General features: G+C 37.6%; 1 protein-coding gene across 4 annotated transcripts in view; it reads left to right on the forward strand.

The window, feature by feature from the left end:
• The window catches only part of RDX (radixin), an 87,132-nt gene that overhangs the window by 300 nt on the left and 66,745 nt on the right, over positions 1–20,087 (forward strand). The window contains exon 1 of one of the 4 annotated variants that reach the window (XM_072611173.1): positions 12–692. The exons of 2 other annotated variants lie outside the window; for them this stretch is intronic. The gene's annotated coding sequence lies outside the window, so the exon portion shown is untranslated. Of the gene's footprint in view, positions 1–11; positions 693–20,087 lie in introns of those variants that run through there. One more of the 4 variants, XM_072611169.1, reaches the window with a different exon arrangement.

Genomic DNA, 20,087 nt, shown 5'->3' on the forward strand with positions numbered 1-20,087 from the left:
CCCCAGGCGGCGGCCGCGGCCGGTAGGGGGAGGGGGCGGCGCGGGGCAGCCCCGCCTTTTCCCCCGGAGGAGCCGCCGGGCGGCCATATTGCGGAGCTGTCTGCGGTGGCGGCGGCGGCGGCGGAGCGTCTCCTCTCCGGCAGCCCAGCACTCGTTTCCAACCTGGGATCGCCGCCCGCCCCGGGCTCCCGTGGCTCAGCCCCTCATCGGCGGGAAGGGGACCGAACCGGCAACTCCCTCGTCCAGCTTCGACTTTCCCGGGCCTCCCTCCCCCCCCCCCCCCCCCCAAAGAGCGGCGAAGGGGGAGGGGAAGAACGAAGTTGGGGACAATCCCTTCCCCAGCCCCGCCGGCCTCCGGGCCGCGAACGGAGGGTGTCAGTACCCAGCCAGCGGAGCTTCGCGCCGAGCTTCGGCGGAGGAGGCCGAGCAGCGCCCCGCCGGCCCCCGCTCCCCTCGCGCCTCGGGCGCCTCCGCGCGCGCCAGGTGAGCGGGGCGGCCGGCGCGTGGGGGGAGGGGACCGGCGGGACCCCGGTCCCGATCTAACGGTTCGGCCGGGAGCAGAGTCCGGGGACAGCGTGAGGGGAGGGGGACTTGGGGGCCCGCGACTCTGCTGGCGGCCGGGGGAAAGGAGGCGAAGTTTGCGCGTGGCTGCGGGGAAGGGGACTGTCCCCTGTGCCCCCTCCCCCATATAGGTATGTATAGCAGGGCCCCGTGTGGGGCGCGCGACGGACGTGTAAAATACCGACGTCATTCCAAGCTGCGAATTTGTTTTTTATTATTCTAAAAGAGTTTGACCTTTCTCTTCCTTGCTTGGCTTCACGCTATTTCTCTTTCCAGTCCCTCACTTCTCTCCTTCAGTTCCCTTGCTCCCCCTACTTCTCTCTCTCCCCCTCTTTCCTTCTCTCCCTTCCCCCCCGCCCCCCCGGTTCTATTTGATTTGGGACTTTATTTTCTCACTACTTTCTCCATCTGTAAAGCACTTTAAAAACAGTCATATTAAGAGTGACATGGCTTGAATCCTTAAAAATAGGATAGGAATTACGAAGACTTTTTCTCTTTCAGCTTCCAGGATTGGGAAAGAGGTGCTCTGTTACTAGGTGTGCTTAATTAAGGTCCTGGTTGGGCAAAGGATGTTGCTTTTACAACACTTTTTTTTTTTTGGTCACGGCACAGTTCTTGCGAGCTCCACCTCTCTCTGCCCCCCTTCACTCCCCTCGCCCCCGCCCTTCTCCTGCCGCCACCTCCCGCAGAACTGCAGTAGCGCGGCTGCTGCCACTTGGAGATTGCGGGCTGCAGCACTGGGTGGTAAGCTGGGGGCCGGTGTAACTGCCCTGTCCACCGAGCTTTGGCTGTTCTTACCTGCTGCCACTTCCAGGGGCCTTAGAGCTTTGCGATTTGTGAGCGTCCTGTTAGCTAGTGCCTGTTGGTGTCATCTGTTGTAATTACGGATTATGCCAATTTCTCTTATCTTTGTGGGTTCCAGACTTTGCAAAATTAGCTTTGAAGTGAAGCGAACCTTTGTTATGTCTCTTTAAAGTTGTGACTAACTCGCAAATAGAGAATATTTTCTTTAAACTTACTAGATGTTTAATTTGTTTTAAAGTTAGGATGGTTTGTTAAATGTCAACTTTTCCGAACCTTTGGAAGTATAAATTTTGCAAAGTACATCTTAATGAAGGGCTTTGTGACAAATCCCCTGGCTTCAATACTGGTGTGATGTAAATATGATAGCATAAAAAAAATACTTATTGACAAATAGCCGTTGCCTTGTGTTGTTTACAGAATCCACATTTTAGAAATACTAAATACTGTTTTGCATAATGGGCAGAGCTCTGAATGAATAATTGTTCTGTGTGGAACACTGGATAAAATAATGCTCTTAGCCCTTTGGGTAAAAACAAAACAAAACGTAAGGTTGAGGAAAAGAAAAAATGTTGAAAGTACTTTTTTAAAATTTCAGGATTCTCTTGCTTTCCATCAACATGCTTTGGTCATGTCATATTTATGATGAGTTTATCTTAATTTTTAGTTAGCTGAAAGTATATACTCTTTCGGGAAGATTGCATTGTGTATGATTTTCTTACATTGTGCTGTGTGATCGAGTTAAGATCCCTTCCAACTCCAAAAGCTTCTGTTTACCAGGGTTTAGGACAATGCAGAGTAGGCACTTGTTGATTTATTATTAGCACTTCCATATTTCATGGAGCTGTAATTGGAGTGGTAGTGGGAAACCTTGATTGCAGTTCTCTTGTCTTTGGTCTTTAGGAGTTGCTGGGGCTATTTTCAGCTAATGATGAGCCTCATTATTAGTTAAGGGAAAATAACACAAGAAAAACACATGTAGCTTTTAAGATATATAGATTTAATTATGCATATGTATTAATCCCTTACCCTTTTAGGAGAAAGGGGCAGAAACATCATTTAAAAATAACACAATTAAGTTTAATTTAGAAGATTTTAAAAAACAAGTGGGGGAGAAAAATGTCTATGGGGAATTTATTTTGGAAGTCTCTTAGAATGGAGCAGTTCTCATTTTAAGATGTAGGAGTGAGGTGAAATGAGTTTTAAAGATGGTTATTCTTCCTGTAGGTGGAACATAATAAACTCTACTGACCTAACCTCTGATTCTCAAGGGAATTAGAAATAAGGAGAAAGGGTTGTTTCTTGTTGCTTTTACTTTCCCAAGCACAATCAGGAGAGAGTTGGACCTAATCAAATATATTAATTAGTTTTTGCCATGCTGATATTGTGATTTATCCTTTATCCAGGTTTCTTGAACAGTTACTTTATTGTTGATTTTAGTTTCACAAGCAGAAATTCTTTTTGATAAAAAAATTTAATTATGGAATTATGAAGTCTTTTATACTCCTGTCATTTAAAAATGTGAACAAATTTTTACTAGTATTGCAAATCAGCAAATTATGCCTAAGGCTGGGAGAATTGATCTTTGTTGACAAGTTGTTTCTCAAGAAGTGGTGTATAGTGGAGATGATTCTGTTTTTTACTTTGTGAATTTTGAAAGTTGGAAAAGGTACCTTTCCTCTAGATAGGATGACTTTAATGTAGCCTGTCTTATTTTGTGTCTGTTTAATGTGGGATAGACTGGTGTAAACCAACTTTGCTGAGATTCAGGCTTTTTCTGGAACTACAGTCAAGTTAATCACATCAGTCAGATGTTTGTACCTACTATGTGGTAGGCACTGTGCTAAGTGCTGGGGATGCAAAAAAGAGACAAAAGACAATCTTCTAGCCCTTTATATGGCTATTTTGAACCTTAGGGCTTCATGAGCAGTTTAGGATCATACTGGGAGCCTCTCCAAATCCTGGCCCACTTCCAAGCCAGTATTAGATCACATCCTTGGTGCCCTCTCAGCCCTGTCCCCCTCCCCTCCTTGGAATCATTGTCTGGATCATTTTTTTTCTGTGTTTATGGCCACTTTCAGTCAGCTTCCCATGGCAACTTAGCCCTAATATCTTGCTACTTGAAAACTTTGCCTCTTAAATTTACTGTGAAGAACTGTAAGAAATATTGTTTTGGTGTATTGCTGCTATGCACCAAAGAGTGATATTATAAGCAACTCTTTTACTGTAACATATTATAAAGCTTAACTCACTCTAGAAATGCAAGTAGTTGTTACAGCTTATGCCTGGGGGAGAATCTGATTGAGCAATAAGTATGTAGATATTTTTCTGTCTTAAGGTGGAAAAATTTAGATGGATATTTTATATAATCATACATGTCTTCAGGCTTGGTTTTTATTTAAGGAATACGCTTATACATTATACAAGATTGAAATAAGATAATATAGTATAGATGACTTTAACTGGTGGGAAAATAAACTTGAATTAAAATTAAGATATTGCATTTTGAGTGCTAGTATGAACCTATTGATTATACTATAAAAACAGACCCTCAGTAAGAAAGCATTTTAAAATATTGATTCATAGTAAGTATGTATCTTACATCTTACAAAAAAAACCAAACCGCTTTGTGACTCTGTTTCCTCATCTGTAAAGTGAGGACAATAATAGCACCTACTGCAGAGGTGTTATAAGAATCAAATGAAGTAATATAGATAAAGCTCTATAAATGCTAGCTGCTTTTGCTCTTATTTACTACTACTACTACTTCTACTATTACTATTATTACTACTACTACTACTGCTACTACTATTACTACTATTACTACCTCTTCCCTCCCCCATTTCATCCTGTCCCCCCTTTTTTCTCCCCTCCCTTTCCTCTTTCTCCCCTCTTTTTCCTCCTTTCTGCCCTTCTCTGTCCCTTTCCTTTTACCCCTCCCTCTCTCCTCCATTTCTTTCCTCTTTCTGTCTTCCCTCTTAGCCTTTCACCCTCCCCATGTCTTCTCCTTTTTTTATTTGTCTCCTTTGTTCCCCTTCCTCTCTCTTTTCTTCCTTCCTTTCCTCTTCCCTCCCTCTTCCCTCCCCCTTCCATCCTTCTCCTTCCCCCTCCCTCTTCCTGTTTGCCCCCCACAACCTCCCCTTTTCTCCCTTTCTTTCCCCCTCTCTCCCTCCCTGTAAAGTCAGAATGTAGGCTTGAAGATCAACAACTCTTCTAATCTGTAGTCTTAGAATTTTTTTCAGGAGCACTGAGAAGTTAAATGACTTATGGGTAGCCACATAACTGGTATGTATAAAACGCATAAACTGAACCCAGGTTTTTTTTTGGGAGGACTTAAATTATTTTGTTTTCAGTGTTCGACAATCACTTCTATATATCTTAGATCTTTTCCATTCCCTCCCTGAGATGGTGTACAATCTTATATAGTTTCTATATGTACGTTCCTATTAAATACATGTTGCATAGAAGAATTAAAATGAATGAGAGAAACCATAAAACAAAACAAAGCATAATAGAAAAGAAACTGGTCTACTTCTATCTGTGATTCAGTTCCATAGTTCTTTGGATGTGGAAGGAGTTTTGCCACAAGAGTTCATTGGAAATTTTTTAAGTCCTTGCATTTCAATGAAGTACTAAGTCTGCCAGAAAAATTCCTTACACACTGTGGTTGTTGCTGTGTACAAAATTCTCCTGGTTCTGTTCCTTTCACTCAGCATCCTGACTCCAAAGTAGGTTCACTTTGCTATCATGCCTCCCTGCCATGCCTTATTGATCATATACTATTGATTTATAATTGCATCAAGGGTTTTATGTCTTTCGCTGTTGGTATTTTTGGTAGTTACAGGTCTAGTATATAGAAAGTAAAAGTGTAGTATATGTATAAAAAAACACGATTTCATTTCATTCCTCCTTCTAATAATGAACTCCAGGTCTTAGTATGTTATTTATTCAACTACGTGTAGTATGTATTGATTTTTTTCATGTGCAGTTAACATTTGTCAGAAAACAAATAGTTTCAGTCTTAAAATATGTTCATATATAAGGAAGCTCTGTCTTTCTTCTGAAATATTAATGATCATCAAATATTAATGAACAAATATATTAATATTGGAGGGTTAGGAGTAGGTCTGACCTTCCACCCACCCCATTGTGAACCAATTCAGATTTGATATTGGAATGAAATGAAACGTTCACAAGTCTTTGAACAGTTAAAAGTTTACTTAGTCCTCACATAGCAAGGATATGCAACTAATATACAATGGGACTTCATTTCTACATAAACATGCCTGGTCAGTAGGCCAGGATATGGTGACTCTGTGGTCTTCAGACCTCCACCAAATTGGTGAATCCCTGAGTTCACATAGGTAGTACCTTTTTTGTCCCTTAGGTGAACAAGAAACAACTTCAGTGGTCAGTGGCCCCCTGAAAGGTGCGTAAGGCCACATAGTTTGCCCCATCCATGGGTCCATTCAAGTTCTTTTCTTTTTCCTTTTCCTAGCTCATGTTGGTTGGGGAAGAAGCACTGGTAGATACTAGTTCTTTCACAGGAGGCAGTTTAACATATTGGAAAAGTGCACAGAACTGAGAGTCTGAAGACTTGGTTCCTAATGCTGACTGCCACTAATCAGCCATTGAACCTTGAACAGGTCTTTTAACTTCTTTAGACGTCAGTTTCCTCATTTAGAAATGATGAGATTGGATTTGATTACCTCTAAGTCCTCTTCCAGCTTGAAATTTCTTTGACTTTATGAATTATTTACAAGTATGATGCAGTATAATTTAAACTTAAGATATCAAATGTAAAAAGTTTTGTGATCTTAAAGCTAATTTGTTGCTTTAAAAAAACTAAGTTCTTTGATACTGTTCAAAATTGAGAGGACAAGGAAGTATTGGCAGATGGCTTTAGATACTACATTTAAAGAGTAGGTGCTACAGTATTATATTAACTTTTCAGTAGGATCATGGGATTTATGATAGTTTTAAGATAATGTTTTTGTAATACTGAGATAGGGAATAATTCCTTATAAATAGAATAGTTGTAATGTTCAAAGTGAAGGTGATCTTAGCTTCCCAAACAGTTTATTTATAAGTGAAGAACAGATGAGTCTGCTTTAGATCAACTTTTTCTTTTTTGTTACCGCAATCTCCTGAAACTTGAGCACCCCTTCCCAAAATAATGTCTTGTTATTTACATTCATATTTGAAGGAAATGCTTGGTTTCAGTTTAGTAAAAATACATCCCCATTGTTCTCTTGCAAGAATCTTTGAAGGGTCTTTCTTCAATATGAGGGGCAAGTTCTTAGCCAGAACTCTTATAAAAAATTCATAATGAAAGTCATAGAATCATAGAGCATGAGAGTTTGAAGTTACCTAAGGGGATATCTAGTCCAATCCTTATTTTGATGGGAATTCTGTCTACAACTTTACTAGCAAGTGTCTTTTAGCTTTAACTTGAAAACCTAAGGTGTTTGGAGAACTTGTTTTCAATCATTAAATCAAAAACTCTTCATTCAGTGCCAGGCACTAGGGATACTAGTACAATTAAAAGTAACAGTAAAGTTCCTGCTCTCAAGGAGTTTATATTCTGTGGGGTAATAGATGTTCACAGATATACAAATAAATACAAAATTTTTCGAGGAGGCACTAATAAATGGAGGAATCCAGAAAAGTCTCTTGCAAGAAGTGGTTCATTAGTCACTTATAGAGGTTATCTGTTTCTTCTCCCCTATTCTGAATCTCAAGGCTGGATTTCCAGGCTTGATGTCATTTCCCCATTGTCTACTTTGCTACAGGCTATTATGAAGAGTTGCTTCTTTGCTGAGGTCAACTGACTCTCCGCTTGGGTTCATATCCTTCTGTCTCGCATCAGTCACCCTCCCCAACTTGAATCTCATCTTTGCTGTTGGCTCTTAATCAAGCCTGCACAACATATAGCCTGTGGGCCCCTTTCATCCTGCCAAAGAATTTCAGGGGATCTGTGAAAAATGTAGGGTTGCCACTGTGCACTTGCCTGACCTGTGACAACCAGCCATCATCAGTCTGTCTCTAGCCCAGGCCTGAACAACCTGTAGCTTGCGGAAAACATCCTGTACATTTGCAGGTCTGTTCTAGTCTAACCTGTCTCCAGGCTGAAGAAGGTTAGCCTATTTTAATTTTGGCCCTTACCTACTGCCAAATTGTGCAGGTCTGCTCCAGATTAAGTACTTCTACTCCCTCACTTCTCAATTCCTTGCAGTCTGATTTCAGGATTTATGATTTGACTTAATCTAATCTCCAAGATCCTCTTAATTGCTGAACATCAGGAAGGACAAATAACAATGACTTTTCTCAGTTCTCATCCCTTTTTTTTTTTAAACCTCTCTACAGCTTTTGACACCTTTGACCATTCCTTATTCCTACATATCTTCCACTCTCTCCTGATTGTCTTCTTACTTGACTGTTCTTTTTCTGTCTCTTGTTGAAGCATCATCTTAGTTTCACACTCTAATCCTGGCTATTCCTCACAGTTTTGTCCTGGGTGTGTTCTCTTTTTTTATAGTCTCTTGGGGGTCAATTATCAGCAATGCAGAGGGCTCTTAAATCTGTATATCTAGCCCTAACTAACATTGTGTGTGTGTGTGTGTGTGTGTGTGTGTGTGTGTGTGTGTGTGTGTAATCTCATCCCCTCAATCCAGTGTCAAGTCCTGTCAGTTCTGCTGCTGTAACATTTCTCCATGTAATCCCCTCCCCCTTCTGATCACTCTGGTTCAAGTCTTCATCACTTCATGCCTAGACTATTTAAATAGTCTTCTGGTTTGTCTCCTTTCCTCATCTGTCTTTACTCTCTTTGAGATTACCTCCTCTCTGCCTTCCCTGTGAGATTGCCTTTAGTTTACTCTGTATGTATCTTGTGTGTACATAGTTGTTTGCATGTTGACATTTCCATTAGAATGTGAGCTCCTTGAGGGCAAGGAATTGGTTTTGCCTTCCTTTGTATTTAGCACTGTGCCTCTCACATAGTAAGCACTTAATAAATGCTTATTGACTGGCTCCTGAACTCTCCCCCCCTTTCTCCTCCCATATCTCTCTCTGTCTCTCTCTGTCTGTCTCTCTGTCTCTGTCTCTCTCTCTCTCTGTGTCTCTCTCTCTTCCCTCCTCTCTCCCTGTCTTTCCCCCAATTCGTCCTCCTTCCCCCTCCACTCCAGCTTGGGAGAGCCTTGATACATCAGTTAGAAGGCTATTATCCTAGTGTGGGCTTGAGGTAATGAGGACCTAGAGTGCATTGGAGGCTGCTCCATTGAAGAGAAAGGGACACACTTGAGAAAGATTCTTAAGGTAGAAACATGATTTGGTAATGGATAGGATGTGTGGGATAAGTGAAAAGGGGAAGTTGAGAATAACACTGATGATTTGAGGGTGGAAGATAGTTTAGAGTCAAGTTAGTTCACCAAGGGGTCAAGATAGGCAAAGAAGAGTGTAGCTAGTATAATGATGGCCTGGGGAACAAAACTAAGGGTTGGATGGAATGAAGGGACCTATGAGGAGACAGAACAATGATAGGGGTTATAAGATAACGGTAAATATGAAATGGTGAAAGATGTGATCAAATTAAAAAATTTCCCAGATCACAAACATGACTTTCATGTCCATGAAACACTTTGGAACATTTGTGCATGATAGCAAGATTAAGTATGCCCATTTCTGTGTGTAGTTGAGGTGGAGAGTAGATCATGGGAACCGAGTGAATTAAGAAACCAGGAACTTGGGGTATTTGATGGGAGTATTGGTATGTATGTTGAAGTCCTCTAGTGGGAGGTCAGGAGATGGGGAGGAGAGAAAAATTATGAGCTAGGCTTTAAACTCATTGAGGAAGGGAAGAAAATATATTGGGTGTCAGTGAATAAGCTACCAGGATCTGAATTGGGTGATAAATTAGAATCGTGTAAACTTTAAAGGAGAGAAGGTTGCTTAGTTTAGGTGTGCAATGGGGAGTGCCAAATGCTGGGAAGAGAGAGAGAATTTTTAGATGAAAGGAAGTTAATTACAGAACAAATATTCTGGAGGGCACAAGGGAAGGAGTAGGCAGATTTGGAGTGGGACAATGAAGGAGGAGGGTTGAGGTAGATAGGCATGAGGAATTAGCAAATTATTGATGCAAAACAGGGTTCTTTTAAGCAGCTCAGGGTTAAGCCTCACTGGGATGGGGAAAGTATAAGAAGATGAGATTGTAGTAACAATTCAGTGGTGAATTCAGGCAGAGTTTCAGCAGAGCCAAGTGCTAAGTGAAAGGTGGTGAACTGAAAATTGCGAACATTACTGATTTATTGGTTCTGAATTTTTTTTTAATTAAAAAAAATCTTAAGTTGGACATGACAAGAGTACACATGGGTAACAGGACTGAAGTTTAGGAACAAAGTTTTGGACTAGAACCAGCAAGATACAGTAAAAAGGGAATTGGTTTTGGAACCAGGGGACCTGAGTTTTCCTATGCCAACTCTAAAAATGGAGGAGGAAGGTATCAGATTGGGAATTCAGAGGTGACAGTTGCACAACCAGGAAAACATAGACTGCTAGAATTGTTTGCAATCGTAACTCACTGTCAAAGAGTATAAATTGAAATTACAATATAAAAGCATAAAAAGGGAAAGTGTTTTCTCAATGTGTAGAATACCCTGTGTGGATTTGCCACAGCCCTTGTTCATTGTGGAAGGGGGAGGGTAAGGAGAAGCAGACTCATTATGCAAAAATACTTTGCACTCCTTTCAGTATCAATTCCCTTTCCACCTGTGAGGTAAAGAAAGAGGTGGTATTATGTTTTGTCTATACAAGTCCTATATTGAGCTATCAATAATTGATACCAGACGATCCAATTTTGCTATCAAGATTTTCTTCATCCTCAAATATATCTTAATTGTTTCTACTCCAAGCTAGTGTTCTGAAATTAGACATTCTCCTCTCCCCTACTTCTGAACACATTTATGACCTTCCCATATTGTTTCTATGAAGCTCTCCCAGATAAATTAAAATTCTTCTGTCAATGTCTTATTTTTGGAGGGGGGTGGAGGAATTGGTGAAATAGTTAAGCTAAGTGGTACATAGAACAATCAAATGTAAACTGAAACAAAATTTTAAATTATGATTATTTAAAAATACGTTGAATGCACTGAATAAATTGGCCAATAGGACTTTTCTGAGTCCGGGCTACCAACCGAGCTTCTCAAAGCTATTGGAAGATCCCCTTACTTGATATTATCTATTCAGACAGCACTTCTAAAGATGTTTTAAATTCTCATTCACACCCAAGATAATTGAGGAAATGGCATTTGAGCACTTAGATGTGCTAACTGAATTCAAGCTATCAGCTTTAGGCAACCATAGAATACCAGTACTTTGTGACTGCTGAACTGCTGTCTGAACTCTTAAAAAAAAAAATGCCTAGCTTTGGAACTGGAGGCAAGGAAATGTGGTTATAATTTTTTAAAAAGAGGAATATAGGTAGATTTTTTCTCAAGTAGAGAAGGTGAGCAATATCTAATGTTAATTTTTATAAAGTAATCAATATGTCAGTATTACCTTATTCTGTTTTTCTTAATGTTATTTCATATCAGCATATTCATTTTTTGTCATAGACTTCCTAATCACTAGCAGTATAATAATATTCCATTGTTTAGCCACTTCCTCTTTCCCTCCCCCATTGTTGGACTTTGGGATTATATCTAGCTGTTAAAATCTATCATAAACAGTGCTTCTAGGAATATTTTGTACATTTTTGGGGGAAGTTTATATTCCCAGAAGTGGAAGATCTTCTTAGCTACTGTTGTACAGTTATTACTCATCAATTTAAAGTGCCACACACCAATCTGTATACATGTACCTCTTTCCCCATAGCTCCAACAGTTTAACATTCTTATTTTTTTGTTTATTCTTTTTAAAAAATGGAATGCTGTGTTATTAAAATAAGCAAACTTGGCCTCTAAGAAGAGATGAGAAAATACACCTCTATTCTTTGCAGAGGTGGAGGAGTACATGTGGGAAAATTGCAATATATTCAGTCCCAGCCATGTTGGTTAGTTGTGCTTTCTCTTTTAAAAAAAAAATTCTTTGCTACAGGAATAGCTCATTGGGTAGAGTGTGGGGGGATATATTCAGATATAAATATGATATAAGCACAAATCATGGATTAAATTTTTGAAAATTCTTTTATTGATCTTTTTCTTGTACATTGCTGTCACTTCTCAATCTTCTTCCTCCCCAGTAGAACTTTCTTTGCAGCAAAGAAATTGAAGCAAAACAGATCATCTCATTAGCCATGCTTATTCTGCATCTATAGTCTACTATATCACTACCAGTCTTCTGAAGTTACAGTTGATAATGCTGGGTTGATCAGAGTTCTGTTGTCTTTTAATTACTATTTTCTTCATTATTGTTGTCATTGTGCAGATTGTTCTTCTGTTTTTGCTTACTTTGTATGGATAAATTGTTATATTTTCTTGAATTCTTGTCATTTTTTTCATTTTTCTAATCCAATCTGCTTATGTCAAATGAGATAATAATTATAAAGCATTTAGCACAGTACCTGGTGCATAGTAAAAGCTATATAAATGTTAGCTTTTATCAGTGTTTTTCATTTTATTGGATTACTTAATTCATTAACATTTAAAGTTATGTATTGTTTTATATTCTCCATTTGTCTCTAACTTGTTTTTTGGCAAATTAAGATTTTTTCCCCCCTTGCTTCCTCTGTAAGGACATCATCTCTTCAGTTATTTTTGCTTAATTTACTTTAAGGTGATATTGTTTCTATCTTCTCTCATCTCCTCACCTTCAGCTCCTCTTCCCTCCCTCATTTATGACCTTTTTCTCTTGTTTTGGAGTTTCGCTTCATTTATTAATTACTTTTTATTCTTTCCTTTTATTTAGTTTTCTAATTCTTCCCCCATTTTTTTCTCTCATTTAAGTTGTCAAGCAAAATGCCCCTTACCTTCTTCCTTATCAGGTTGTTCATTTAATTTTCTGTACCTTTTTCTAAAAATGATTTCTTGGTGTTGTTTTCTTTATTATTTCTCTTTCCTTTATGTCTGCTCTAGACTTTATCCTTTGACTGATGGCTTTTGTATTTTTCCTTCTTCAGTCTCTATTCCTCATAGGGTTAAAACTTCTAACATATCTATTTTTGAGTTCCCTTTTCTAAAGTTTTTATGTTATCTTGTAGCTCTTCTGTCCCCTTTTTTGTAGTCTTAGTCTTAGAAATGTCAGTTTCTGCAGGAGATAGAGAAGGTAGAATTATTGCCTCATGGTAAGATTTTTCTGTCAGTGATGGTACAGTTCATTACTATTCCTTATGATCATTCTCCCCAACCCTCAGTTTTCGTGATATCTCTTTGGGGCCATGCCATCCAACTTGTCTGGGTGTTGCCTGCCCCCAGGAGCTCTGATTCCTCTTCTGATGAAGGATACTGTCCTTAGAGGCCCGACACTTGGAGGTGTATTGATCTCCCTAAGCACTAAATCCTTGATTATTATTATTGATTATGTATGAAGTCTGTCTCCCTTTATAGAATTTTTTTTCTTTCTTCTGTAGGACCATTCTCTAATGGGAGTCCCTTCTACCAAGGAACCATGATTTTTATCTTTTCTTTCTTCTTGTTTAAGTCCTTGCCTTTGGCACTGCATGTGTTTCTGGGAGATTATAAGTTATTCAACTCTTGTTAATTGACTTGATCAACATATTTCCCATATTCCTTTTTATCTTCTTTCTTCCAGTTTCCCTTTTATAGACCTCTTGTTCTGAAGGTTAGTCCCACAAAACAAATGGCTTTACCTATAGTTGAGTTATTGTTAATATTTGATCCCAGATGTTTCAGGCTTATTCCTCCACTGTTATTTTTGCTTGATTTCTACTTCCATCTTAATCTTCTTTTTCTGCTGTTAATAATAGTTTTATATTTATATTATATACATTTATATAGTACCCTACCATGTTCCGGGCACTGTGCTAAGCACTTTATAAATAATAACTCAATTCTCACAGCAACCCTGGGATTTAGATAATATGCTCATTTTACAGATAATGAAGCTGAGGCAAACAGAAGTGAATTGACTTGCTCACGATCACACAGCTTTTAAAGGGTTTGAGGGTAGATTTGAGCTCAGGTTTTCCTGACTCATGGCTCAGTACTCTTTCCACTGAGCCATGCAAAATAACCTTGTGTTATTTCAGTTGCCTTTTTTTTCTTTTTCAATTGAAAGTCTTTCTCCTTGTCTTTTGCAGAATTTGTCATTTAAATTGTTGGATTTTTTTTTCCCTAGAAACAATTTGTGATTTTTTTTTTCCATTGGCACTTTGTTTTCTGTGGTCAGAAGTTTTGAGCCAGTTTCTATTATTTGTTGCGTTATAGAGTTCAGGTTTTTGACTTATGTTCTGGGAGATTCCAGTCCTTAAGTTGTCTATATATCCTGTTTTCAAGATCAGTATATGATTTGCTTGTATGGAGAACATATTTTCTTTTAATGTTATTGCTTTTTGCTTCTTTTCTTCTAGACTTGGTTACATCAATGTTTTTGTATTTCTTAATCTACCAGTTTTGTTCTATGCTTAGCTATTGTCCAGTTGCTAAGGATGTACTGTTTCCAGAAGAAAAAATGTTCTAAATATTTTTGTGTAGATATTTAATGTTTCTTTCTGTCTTTGACCCTTTTTAGGTATATATCTAGCAGTAGCATCTTTACTTTTCAGTAATTTGATTTGACCAATTTACAACTCCATCGGAAGCATGCTAGTTTTATCCCATCTTTATAGCCCTTTTTTCTTTCTGTCCTTGCTGTAGTCCTGTACTTCCTTTACTTTCATTTTATTGTTCCTCTATTTAATTTTCTACCCTGGCTCTTTTAGCTCAGATGAAAGCAAGGTTCATGAGATTGTCACTCCTAAGTACTTACTCCATTATTGTTTATTATCCTGTGGTAATTAAATTGCTAAAAATAGTGAGTTCCTCTTCTTCTTTCCTATTCTATGTCTAGGGTCTTTTTTCCTTAAAAATTAAAAAAACAATTTATAATCCTTAATTTCAACACCAACAAATATGAATATTTGCATATCAAAAGAGGAGCAGAGAAGGAGGATTGTGTATGAAATCATGAGTCTATTACATAGTTTTATATTTACGCATACAGTGCATTCATTTTATTTCAAAACAGTTCTGCTTGTCTGGGTCCCCCTCTAAACTTCCTTCTCTTCACTTCTGTGCATTTACTTAAATGCTTCAATCACTCTTATTTTCCTTTCATTCTTATCTCTTTTTTTTTTTTTTGGCATCACTGTCTTCCCTCTCCCCTTTAAAATATCTACTCTGAATTTAAAAATAAACACCTTCCTTTGTGACAAATAGCAGAGTCAAGCAAAATATATTACACCTTTGGCCATATCCAAAGGTATGTGTCTCATTCTGTGTAGTAGTCCCGTCTCTTTCAGGAGATAGGTAGTGTGCTTCATTATTAGTTCTCTGTAGTTTTGGTTGGTCATCGTGGTGATCAGAGCTAAGTCTTTTTATAGTTGTTTTTCCTCTATGATGTTGTTATATTATTTCATCAAGTATTAAGAGCCTACAGTGTACCAGGCACTGTGCTAGGCATTGGGGATATTATACAAGGAATGAAGCAATTCCTACTCAAAATGAGCTTATATTCTATACTATGCAAGTATACAAAATAATTATAAGGTTAATACATGCAAATATATGCAAAGTAGTTAAATATATGGGAGAGAGGGTCCCTGGCAGCTTGGGAAAGAGGATCAGGAAAAGCTTTGTACAAAAGATGTTACCTGAATTGCATCTTTAAGGAAGATAGGGACTCTCTGAGGCAGAAATAAGGAGAGATGTGAGATGGCAATTTCAACAGTGAGTAACAGGGTAGGCCAGGTTTGGATAGCAGAGTGCAGGAAGGGAAGTGTAATGTTTGATAAATCTAGAAATTTAGGTTGGACCAGTTTTTATAGGACTTAGAAAGATCAGCAGAGAAGTTTATATTTTATGCTAGAGACAGTGGGAAACCACTGGAGTTGGTTGAAGGAGGAATGACATGGTCATATCTCTACCATAAAATTACTTGGGCAGCAAGTGTGTAAGTTGGACTAAAATGGTGAGAGGCTTGAGGTGGGGAAATTAATTAGACTATTACAATAATCTAAATGAGATGTGATAATGACTTGAATTAAAAAGTGGTAGCTGTGTGAATGGAGAGAAAATTTTGGATGAGAGAGAGGCTGTTAAGATAAAAATGACAAGATGTGACCACTTATTAAATACGTAGTGTGAAGAAGAATGAGGAATCCAAGATTATGTTGAGATTACCAACCCAAGATTTTGGAAAGATGGTGGTACTTTTGACAGAAATATCTAAGTTTGGAAGATGGGATGATTTAGGAGGAATGAAAACGAGTTCAGTTTTAGGTATTTTGAGCTAAGTTGTCTCTAGGACATACAATAAATCTTTTTTTTTTTTTTTTTTTACTTAGACTCAGATACCAGCAACATGGTTAAGTGCACATAGTCTTTGTATAGTTAGAAAGCTCTGCAGCTGCAAAAGAAATGTGACAAACAGTAAGAAAGCCACTTTAGGTACTGCTTTGAAGACCAAACCATTTGGAGGAACGTCACATGCGATGGAAATTGTCTTGCTGGACAAAATTGTTATAGAAGCCAAATAGCTCAGTTTTGCAATCTGGATGAGTGTCAGAGATGACCTGATTAAAAATAGTGTGCTTGGACTCTTGTGTTCTCTCAGGTATATATGTAAAACTATACGATATATGTAAGTGTATATGTATAGATGTATAACTTCTGCCTTTGTTTCCAGAATAGGCTACTTGGACTTTGTTGAAAAAATTGAAGTTTTGGTTGCCACATTTTGTTGTCAAGGTCATGCATGCCATTGATAATAGTCTTGGTACCTATTTCAAGGTTATGAAAGTTGCTATTATTTCTTTTTTGGCCATGTATAAAGAAAGGCAGGAAATAAAGAGCATGACCATAAAAACTGTATGATGCCATTTTCATGTAACAAATGTATGTAACTTTTTTCCTACCCATATAAAATGGTTCTTCAGAGTTAGAATAGCTACTTTTTTTTTTTTTTGGTCAGTTATCTGACAAATTAAGTTCATATTTGCCTGGCATTGTACCTGATGTACAAATGAAATAATGCTACTCACAAGGAGCTTACATTCTATTAGGGGACACATCATGAACATGTAGAAGCACGCTTACAAGGTAAATATATACAGAAAAATGCAAAATACATAGTTGGTAGTTGGGGATACTGTGTTGTTAGTATTGTTAGATGGCCACCTTTCATCAGTATTTAAAAGGGGACTCTTACATAGGGTTAGAGGTTGAGCTAAATAAAGTCTCTTCCAGTTCTTGGAGTGTAAGATTCTAGGCCTGGCAGATGGGAACTCTTAAGAGGACCAAAAGAAGTCATAATCTTCTGAAGCCCAAATATCTCTTTTCAAGCAATGTAAAAAATATCCCTTTAAAGCAAACAAGCCTTGGGAGATCAGAACCAGTCTCTAAGCCTGTCTAACTTATTTTACTTAAGTGAACTTGATGCTGAAAGAGACATAGGTCAATCTCCAAAGGATATATTGTCAAAGACAAAAACAGTCTTCATAAGAACTACAATAAAGGCACTAGACTTGGAGTCAGGAAGATCCTCGTTCAAATCCTACCTTAGACACCACAAGCTGTAAATTGGTTTACCAATACCAGAAAGCAAGTTGTAACTATGCTTTATAAAAGTAACTGAATTATCCATACTCCCTGGATGATTGCTTCACATGTCCCATGGAGGTCAAAGATGGGCGGGGAGGGAGAGGAAGTCCAATCGTATATATTAAGATGTTCATTTCAAGTCCTGATTTGTATTGGTAGAAACCTTGCTTATCAAGGATTTCCTATGCCAATGAAATCATAGGCCCAGTTTGAGAATAGAAAATTTCAGCGTAGCAACTTTTGTGGTAGCAAAGAATTGGAAACAAAGTGGATGTCTGTCATTTTGGGAGTGGCCAAAAAAATTGTGGCACATGAATTTTACTGTATCCTAAGAATACATGACTATTCAATATTGAGTGTTGCATGAACTAAGTCAAAATAAAGCAGATCCAGTAAAGCAATATATACAATGACCAAAACAATGAAAATGAACATAATAAAAAAAGAAAATGAACGTTGTTATGATTATAATAACCAAGCCTAGAACTGAGAAAATGCACCTCCTTTCATTGCAGACAGTGGTGGGAAACACTGGGTACTGGTTAGTTCTGTTGCACTGCTTTTTATTTTCATTTCTTTAAAAACATTTTAAAAAATAAGCTTTTATTGATGTCTTTGGTTTTTTATATCATCCTGGGTTTTCCTCACTCCCCTCCCAGAGGGAATATGTGTGCTTTTTAAATCATACCTTTCTTACTAACTTTGTGAGCAAAAGATCTTTAATGATTTTGTAGCAGCTTAATGATGTTTAACAATCAACAAGAATTTATTAAGCCCCTACATTGAGCTGATTGTTCAGGATTCAAATTCAGAAATGAATAAGCAGGTTATACATTACTTGGGGGATACAACATGATATTTATGAACTAAGTCGAACTTTTTTTTAAATTTGGTTAATTCAGTTTTAAGCAGATATCACAACTAGTTAGTCCAGTGACTTGAACTGGTCATATTAATCTGCTTTCCAGCACAAGTACTGTGGTGGAATAACTTATCTGAGTTTAAATATTTACTGGAATATTTGAATGAAAATATTCTCATAATGTTAAGCCAAAATTATAATTCAGGCAGCAAGGTTTTAAGACCAGTGGCCTAAGATATGCAGATATGCATATTCCCAGGTATGCAATAACTTTAATTTGTAAAAAATCTCCGAGAGCATGTGCGCATGCACACACACACGTAACAGTACCTATCCATATATGTTGCATGTTAGGTACTTTGAGTTGAGATGGATTTGTTCCCTGACTCCCCCAACCAAAAAGAAATGTCCAATAAGCAATGGGATCCAGGACTACTGAAGCTTGAGAGAGAGACAGGCTGGATATCTAGATTTGAGACTTGTTTACTTGGAGATAGTTAAACACATAGGAACTGATGACATTACTAAAAGAGAGTATAGATCAGGAGGTCTTATTCTGGCTTCTTTGAATTCAAGAAAAATTATAACTATTTTAGTATATTTAGTTTCTTTTATTATCCTATGTATTTTATTTTATGCATTAAAAAGATTTTGGTATCATTATTTTGATATTTTGATCCTAGGTCTCCCTAGACTTCTAAAGGGGTCTATGACACAAAAAAAGGTTTAAAACTCCTGATCACAACTTCACTAACAGTGCATTAATATCCCAACATTTCCCCCAGCCTTTGTCATTTTCATTTTCTGTAATGTTAGCCAACCTGGTAGATGTAAAGTGGTACCTCAAAGTTGTTTAAATTTGCATTTCTCTAATCAGTAGTGATTTAGAGCCTTTTTTCATATGACTAAAAATAGCTTTGATTTCTTTGTCTAAAAACTGCTTGTTCAAATTTTTTGATCATTTATCAATTGGGAAATGATTTGTAATATAGATTTGACTCAGTTCTCTATGTATTTGAGAGATGGGGCCTTTATCAGAGAAACTTGCTGTAGAAGTTTTCTGCTTTTTTCTAATCTTGACTATTTTGGTTTTGTTTGTGAACAATTTAAAGTAATCAGATTATACATTTCACATCCCATGATGCTCTTTACCTTTTGTTTGGTCATAAATTCTTCTCTTATCCATGTATCTCACAGATCAACTATTACATGCCCCCCTAATTTGCTTAAGGTATCATCATCCTTTATATCCAAATCACATAGCCATTTTGAACTCAGTAAACAGTGTGAGATGTTGTTTTATACCTAGTTTCTATCAAACTGCTTTCTAGTTTTTCCAGTAGTGTTTGTCAAGTAGTGAGTTCTTGTCCCAAAATCTTGAATCTTTGCATTTATCAAATTCTAGATTACTATGGTCATTTACTGTTATGTATTGTGTACCTAACCTGTTCCACTGATCTATCACTCTGTCTTAGCCAGTACCAGATTGTTTTGATGATTACTGCTTTGTAATGTAGTTTGAGATCTAGTAGGGCTAGGCCACCTTCCTCCACTTTTTTCCTTTGATTCTCAATATTCTTGACCTTTTTTGATTCTGGATGAATTTTGTTACTACTTATTCTACCTCTATAAAGTAATTCTTTGAAAGTTTGATTGGTAAGGCCCCGAATAAGTAAATTAATTTGGATAGAACTGTTATTTTTATTACATTGGCTTAGCCTACTTATGAGCAATTAGTGTTTTTCTGATTGTTCAGATCTGACTTGATTGTGTGAAAAGTGTTTTGTAATTGTGTTCATATAGTTCCTGGGTTTGTCTTGGCAGGTAGACATCCAAATATTTTATGTTGTCTGCAGTTATCTTAAATGGAATTTTTCTTTCTGATTCTTGTTGGACTTTGTTGGTGATATTTAGAAATGCTGATCATTTTTATGTTTTTATTCTATAACCTGAAACTTTGCTAAAGTTAATTATTTCAACTAGTTTTTTTAGTTGATTTTCTAGGATTCTCCAAGTATAACATATCCTATGCAAAGTTTTGTTTCCTTATTGCCTAATATAATTCCTTCAGTTTTTTTCTTTTCTTATTGCTTGTAGTATTTTGAGTATAGTAT

This window comes from Notamacropus eugenii, chromosome 5, assembly GCF_028372415.1.
Source record: "Notamacropus eugenii isolate mMacEug1 chromosome 5, mMacEug1.pri_v2, whole genome shotgun sequence".
NCBI lineage: Eukaryota > Metazoa > Chordata > Mammalia > Diprotodontia > Macropodidae > Notamacropus > Notamacropus eugenii.